Source organism: Mus pahari, chromosome 18, assembly GCF_900095145.1.
Source record: "Mus pahari chromosome 18, PAHARI_EIJ_v1.1, whole genome shotgun sequence".
NCBI lineage: Eukaryota > Metazoa > Chordata > Mammalia > Rodentia > Muridae > Mus > Mus pahari.
This window is the reverse complement of record NC_034607.1, coordinates 16032772-16040154: the sequence shown is the minus strand read 5'-3', so window position 1 is coordinate 16040154 and position 7383 is coordinate 16032772.

The window sequence follows — 7383 nt, the reverse complement described above, 5'->3', positions numbered from 1 at the left end:
TGTGTGTGTGTGTGTGTGTGTGTCTGTGCACATGTGCACGCGTGCACATGCATGTGTGTATATATGTTTCTGCATCTCTCTGTCTCTATGTGCATCTGTGTCTGTGTCTCTCTGTGTCTGTTTATATGTGTCTCTCTGTGTGACTATTGGTCTCTGTCTCTCTTTGTCTCTCTGTCTATCTCTCTGTGTATCTCTGTGAGTATATGTCTGTCTCTCTCTGTCTTTCTGTGTCTATGTCTGTCTCGGTCTCTCTCTCTCTCTCTCTCTCTCTCTCTCTCTGTGTGTGTGTGTGTGTGTGTGTGTTGAGGCAGGATCTCATGTCTCCCAGGGTGATCCTGATCTCTCGATGTGGTCCAGGATAAAAGGATGACCCTGAACTCCTGCCTCTCTTCCTCCCCTTCCCCAGGGCTGGGGTGGCAGCTTGTGGCCCACCAGGCCTGGTTTATGCAGCGCTGGGGATGGAGCCTCAGGCAAGCACCCTACTGGCTAAGCTACATCCCAGCCCAGTCTTCACTATTAAAAAGAACATTCACACCCTGCCTCTAAGTCATCAGCCAAGAAAGGGGCCGCCCCATGGCCCAGCCTTCTCTCTCTCTAGTCCTCCCTGGTCCTGGTGCTGGAGACTCTCATGCCTGATTCACCTGCAAAGCTGAGCTCACCATGTCTGTTGGTGACTTCTGTGGGGTCGGCGCTGTAGGTTACGATTTTGGGGACCTCAGACCAGCAGTGCATAGACTCTGCCAGAAGGGAACTTTTGTTCAAGGTCACAAAGCATGTAAAGGTCCTTCCACCACGCTACGTTAAGAGACTCGTGGGAATCACCAGGCTTGGTGGCAAGTGCTTGACCCACTGAGCTAGTTCAAGAGCCCCTGGTTTTTTGTTGGTTTGGTTTGGTTTGGTTGTTGTTGTTTTGTTTTTGAAAGCATGGTTTTATATAGCTCAGGCTGCTGCAGATTTGTTATATAGGTAAGGATGGTTTTAACCTTTGACCTGCTTCCACCTCAGGAGTGCTAGGACTCCAAGAGAGATAGACCGCATCCAGTTCATGTAGTACTGGACATTGAACCTGGATCTTCCTATAATCTTGGCAAGCACTCGACTGTATGAGATCTATCTGCAGGTTCCTGGCAGTAGAGACCAGGCAGGTCCTTGGGTGGGGACCAAAGGGCAAGGGCCTCTTCTCTTACATATTACTACAGGGACCAACAATTGAAAAAAGGAAAGATAGCTTTTTCAATGTGTGTGTGTGTGTGTGTGTGTGTGTGTGTGTGTGTGTGTGTGTGTGTAAATGCCAGTCTCCCTAGAGGCTAAAGGCATCTGCTACCCCCTGGACCTAGAGTTAGAGACTCTAGTGTGGGTGCTGGCAACTGAACTGGGGTCTTCTGCAATAATAACACGTGCTCTTAACAGAGCCACGTCTTCAGCCCAGGACAACTATTTTTTAAGAACCCTCACTTTGAAAGTGCTCCATTGTACCTCCACACACTCAAGTCACCTTTTCAAGCATGAAAGCAGGAAGGAGCCCTCTTGGTTACACTGGAAGCCTTACACAGAGCCCCCATCATTCATTACCTAGGACTTAGATCACTGGGTTCTCCACACCATGCAGAAATCGTTGCTCAAAGGAACACCCCTATAGTCCCAAGCCCATTCTACCTGCATCTACTCTAAAAACCTTTCTCCTCATATGGGCTAAATTCTCTTCCCAAATGTTGGTTGCTGAGCTCATAGTTATTTCCAGGGAGTCATTGGTTGGCCTCACACGCACCCTTCAAAGAAGAACACTATTAGTCACCCTAATGGACGCTCTTCTTATCAGATCATTTTCCTCAAAGACTCCAGCTGGGCCCTGCCAGGCAGCTTGGGTGGTGTTAGGAGTGGCCACTGGAATGGAAGACCATGGCGACCAGGACCAAAGTTCTACACTGCCCCTGTCTGCCCAGGGCAACGTGTCCTTCAAGATAAGGCAACTATTGTGTTTTGTGCAATAGAAGGCGCACCCCGGCCTGCCCTGTGATTTTGGTCTCTTCTCCAAAACCAACCTCAGACTCGGGGAGACCCTTGGCCTTCTTCCGTTCCTGTCCCCAGCCCTGGCTCCAAGCCTTGGACACCTTATGTTTATGTCAACAGAGTGGTTACTAGAGAAAGCAGGCTCCTGCCCGCCAGGGGGTGTCCGGTGCCCAGTCCAGCCAGTTGTTTGTGTTCCTTGTCTCAGTAGTGACCGGAGGGGCAGCACGCCTGGGCTGGGTCTCTGGGCAACACACTGTTAGGGTCCCAGCTGTCCCTGGACATAAAACACTCACTCTGTCAACACACTCCCGAGGTATCTTCTTTCACAGAGTAAGAATTTAAAGGTTCCCCTGATGGGGCTTCTATTTTCCGCCAGCCCCTCTACTGGCCTCTCCCCTTCTCAGGGAGAGCAGCTTTGAATCCAAGACCCAGTGAACAAAGGAATGTCTGTTCCTGGCCCTGACCCCTCCTCCTCAGCCACCAGGAGAACCCTGCATGTTTTCTGAAATGACCATGGGGAATGACCAGTGGAGGGAAAGTCTGCACCTTTCCCTCAGTGTAGCCAAGCTCCTTCCAGCTGCTACCACCAGCAGAAGGGGATGCGAAGAGAGGCCAGGAGTGACCCCACGTTGGTTTCCATCCAAACTGTGAGGTGTTTCCATACCTGTAACCACAACATTTAATGCTGCTCAGCCCCAAATATATTCCAGAGCCAGCTTTCTCAGCAAGAACTCCTTCTGGGCAATCATCTCCTCCCCCCTGCACCCCAACCTGTTCCTCTCCTCAACCCATTCCTCAGATGGCCTGGGAGCCCAACAGCAGTAGTGACTGACTGAATAAAGGCTAAAAACATGGCTCTGGAAGCCAAGAATTCTACTTCCCTAGCAGGCAGAACCATCTTAGGCCAGTCACTCAACCTCCGGGACTCAGTTTCCTTGTCAGTAAAAATGGGCATCCAAAACAAGACCTGCCAGAAATAATACGCTGGTGAGGAATAAATTAGTTCATTTGCAGGTGTTCAGGGGAGTGTCAACCTAGCAGCCAGGGACTATGAATGCCTTCCCTCCGAGCTACTGAATTCCAGGCATCATGACATCGTGGGAAAGCCTTGGCTGCGATCAAATTTCAGCACCCCACTAAACTCCTTGTATGACCTTGAATCAAATACCCTGCTATGCAGGAAGAGGACTCATAGACCATACCCCGAAAGGCTTCAAAGGGGACAGGGTGTGCTGGCCCTAAAGAGAGTCTAGGGGCAACTGTGTGGGGGAGGAGCCAGGTTTCTGGCACCTGATTCCTCCCCCCCCCCCTGCAGATTAGCTGCTGCATTCTGGGCCCTATGAGAGAAACCAGCCTGACTTGAAAAGGAGAGCCAGGGACCAGTTAGGAATTCAGGTCCCTAGGAGGTGCTATAAATAGCCAGCACTGGCCAAAGGGCCTCCGGGGGTGGAGTAGAGGGTAGGAAAGCTGGAAAGAAACCATGGAAAAGGAAGCTGCAGTCATCAACTTGGGGACAGGACCAGGGCACTTCCCAGAAGGTCTAAAGAAAAATTATCTAAAGCAAAGGCCAGCCTAGGCTACCCCTACACTCTCTCCCAGAGTCCCTCAGAGCCACTGGGAGGGTCAGGAAACTCCTGCCAGCATTCATCAGTACCACCCCGTGGTCTTTGCCCACCCCACACTATGTCAGCATTCAATTCCTTAGAGCTCAGGAGCTTGAGAGGGAAACTGAGGCCCAGAGATGTGAAGTTGCTGCCTAAGATCCCCACCCTGAAGCGGGCTAAGATGGAACTCATTTAGGGTCCTTTTTCTTCCTAATCCAATGTTCGACTTGAGAACCAAGATGTAGGGATAGGTCCTTAGGGACAAAGTCTTTCCTTGAGGACATGTGAGCAGACAGGATCTGTCCTCCAGAGATCTGTGATCCTTCCTCAGTTGATCCAAGCACATCACCATAACTGGAAAGACTCGTATTTACAATGTTTTCTTTTTTCCATGTCCTGTGTATGTGTTTATGGTATGAATATGTGTATTGTGAGTTTTGGTTTAGGTTTAATATGTAGGGGCATGCATGTTCATGTGCATGTATATGGAAGGCCCGGGGCTGATACATCACTCTTCTATCTTATTACACTGAGGCAGGGCTTCTCAACCAAACAGAGCTCAAGATAGCCTCGCTAGCCGGGCGTGGTGGCGCACACCTTTAATCCCAGCACTTGGGAGGTAGAAGTAGGCGGATTTCTGAGTTTGAGGCCAACCTGGTCTACAGAGTGAGTTCCAGGACAGCCAAGGCTACACAGAGAAACCGTCTCAAAAAACAAACAAAAAAACAAACAAAAACAAAAACAAAACAAACAAACAAACAAAAAAAAGATAGCCTCGCTAGTCGCATCTCTCTGGAGATCCCGTCTCTCTGCCTTTGGAGGCTGGAATTACAGGTGAGCCAAGACACATACCTGATATTTATGTGTGTTATGGGTATCCAATCTCTGGTCCTTGCGTGGTGATCCCTTCAACCACTGAGCCATCCCCCTGCCTCATATTTACAACACTTTAGAGATGTCAAGTAAGGAGTATCTGGATGCAGCCTGAGAAATGGGGCTGTACCTGGCTAGGCTCAGAAGCCCTGCCCACAAACCCGTGCTGGCCTTAACACAAATCAATGTCCTTTCCCAAGCATTCATCCTCTTAACTTGCAAAGAGAGCCCAATAATTCACATGTGTGAGGCTGAACGGAATGGGGCATGCTTGAGTGTCGGATTATCGCCCCCAGATGTTATAAAGATGCAGGTCCTGTGTGTTCATCTCTGGATTCTTGATATTCACTATGGCACCTGGCTCACAGGCGACCTCAGTAAATGTTGATTCAATCAAAAGAATGAAGCAAACGCTTTGCATCTCAATGCTGCATGCTTGTGTCATAACAAACGCCCTTTGCTGTTTACAGCTGGTACTGACATTGCTTTGTGGTCATGGGTGCTGTTTTCCTCCAATGTGCGCTTGAGTCTCCTGAGATTTATATTGTAATCTCCAGACAGGAATGCTTTCTGTAATCGATTTAATGAGTAGGAAAAACAGATAATCTGTTGTTCGACTAGAAAGTCTCAGGTGACAAGAGCGACATTTGTAGTAATTCTGATGACACAGCCGGGGGAGGGGGAGTAGGGCAGCATGACCATCATCCTGGGCACTATGAAGGCTCGGGACCCATACGAATGGTACCCTATGCTGCTCAGAACTCCAGAAAAGGGAGTCCACCACCCAGCCCATCCTGATTCCTCTTCTCTAGTCTGACTCCAGACTGCATCCCAAGAATACCTTTTAAAAAAAGAAAAGAAAAGGAAAGAAAGGAAAGGAAAGGAAAGGAAAGGAAAGGAAAGGAAAGGAAAGGAAAGGAAAGGAAAGGAAAGGAAAGGAAAGGAAAAGAGCCTCATTTGGTCAGGCTAGCTTTAAACTTGTTACAGAGCCAAAGATGACCTTGAACTTCTGGTCCTCCTGCCTCTACCTCCCCAGAGTGGGATTTATTTATCTCTGGTTTATTCAGTGCTGGGGATCGAACCCAGGGCTTTGGCATGCTAAGCAAGTTCTCTACTAAGTTATGTGCTGAGCCTTGCTACCTGCAACCGAGATTCAGCATTGCAGCCAGCAGGGGGTCTTGGCCATTTTTACATTTCCCTGAGGAGTCTAGAGCACTCGTATCTCCAAGTATAGAAACGTGGAGGGGGGCCTGCTAAGTACTCATCACGTGAGCTACACAGTGCTCACTGTCCTACAATGTTATCCTACTTCAACTCCTTCTCGAGCTGGATTGATTGGTCTTCTAATAGGTCCCCCTGTATAGTATAGTATATAGTATATAGTATATAGTATATAGTATATAGTATACAGTATACAGTATACAGTATACAGTATACAGTATACAGCACATCGCACATAGCACATAGCATATAGTACATAGTATATAATATACTTAATATAATATAGCTTGTAGAAGGTCTCTTATAGCCCAGACTAGCCTCATCCTCAGTACATAGTTAATGCTGGCCTTGAACTCCTGGTTTTTCTGCCTCTTCCCAGATGCTGGGATTACACTCTGCCTCACTACACTGAACCAGAAGAGAGACATATATCCCAACATCTGCATAACTCGTTCTCCTTCTGGCTTCCCTTCCTAAGACTCTCCAATCACTCTGCTGTCCCTGCTGCTTCCTGGAGCACAGCAGGAAATCTCAGGGCCTCAGTCCCCACCCCTGAGAATTCTCCTGTACACACCTTCCCTACCTCTTCCCCCACCCCCTTCCACCCAGGCTGGGAGTAACTTTCCTTTTAGATAGTTAGATGAATGTTTCCTTTGTCTCCTGCAGACTGATCCGTTTCTTTCCAAAGTCCTTCCTTATTAAAATGTAATCTTGGGGCGGAAGAGATAGGTGGCAGGCAGCGGTTAAGAGCACACATTGCTCTTACAGACGACTGGAACTCAGTACCCACAAGGAGCAGCTCATAACTTCCTGCATTCCACCTCCACGGTGTCTGACGCCCTCTTCTGACCTCTGCAGGCACCTGCACTTATATGCATATATGCACGCAGAGACTTACACACCAATAGATAACAGAAAATAAAAAATAAGGGTCAGGTGTAGTGGCACATGCCTTTAATCCCACCATTAGGGATGCAGAGGCAATGGCAAATGGATCTTTGTAGGTTCAAGGCCAGCCTGGGCAAGGCAGAGAGACTCTTTCTCAAGAACAAACAAAGAAAAAGCAAACATCTTTTAAAAATGTAATCTCATCCTTTGTCTTTTTTCAGATCCTTCCTTGCCTGTCCTCCCCATATGAAGTTATTTTACTTAGTGGATGTAGCAGCTGACGCCTGCAAGCTTCCCAGGGAGCAGGGCTTTCCTTTGCTTCTTCCTTTGGTCTGTTCTGTACCTCAGTGCCTGGAACCGTTCCCAACAGAGCATCTGCTCAGCATGTACCCTCAGAGAGGCACAGGACTGATGAAGGGGACAAAGGCTCTGAGCAGGGCAGAGGCCTGAAAGCGGCCAGGGGTTTACTGCCTTCTAGTCTAACTCAGAGTGGGAAGCATTAGGTTTAGGGAGTTATCCTACCTCAAAGAAATAGGTGTTCAGTTAAGGAATTTCCCCCCTGTGCCCATTTCTTCAAGGCTTTTCCCCATTTCCTCCTCTATATATTTCAGTGTGTCTGGTTTTATGTGGAGTTCTTTGATCCACTTAGACTTGAGCTTTGTACAAGGAGATAAGAATGGATCGATTCCTATTCTTCTGCATGCTAACAGCCAGTTGTGCCAGCACCGTTTGTTGAAAGTGCTGTCTTTTTTCCACTGGATGGTTTTAGCCCCTTTGTCAAAGATCA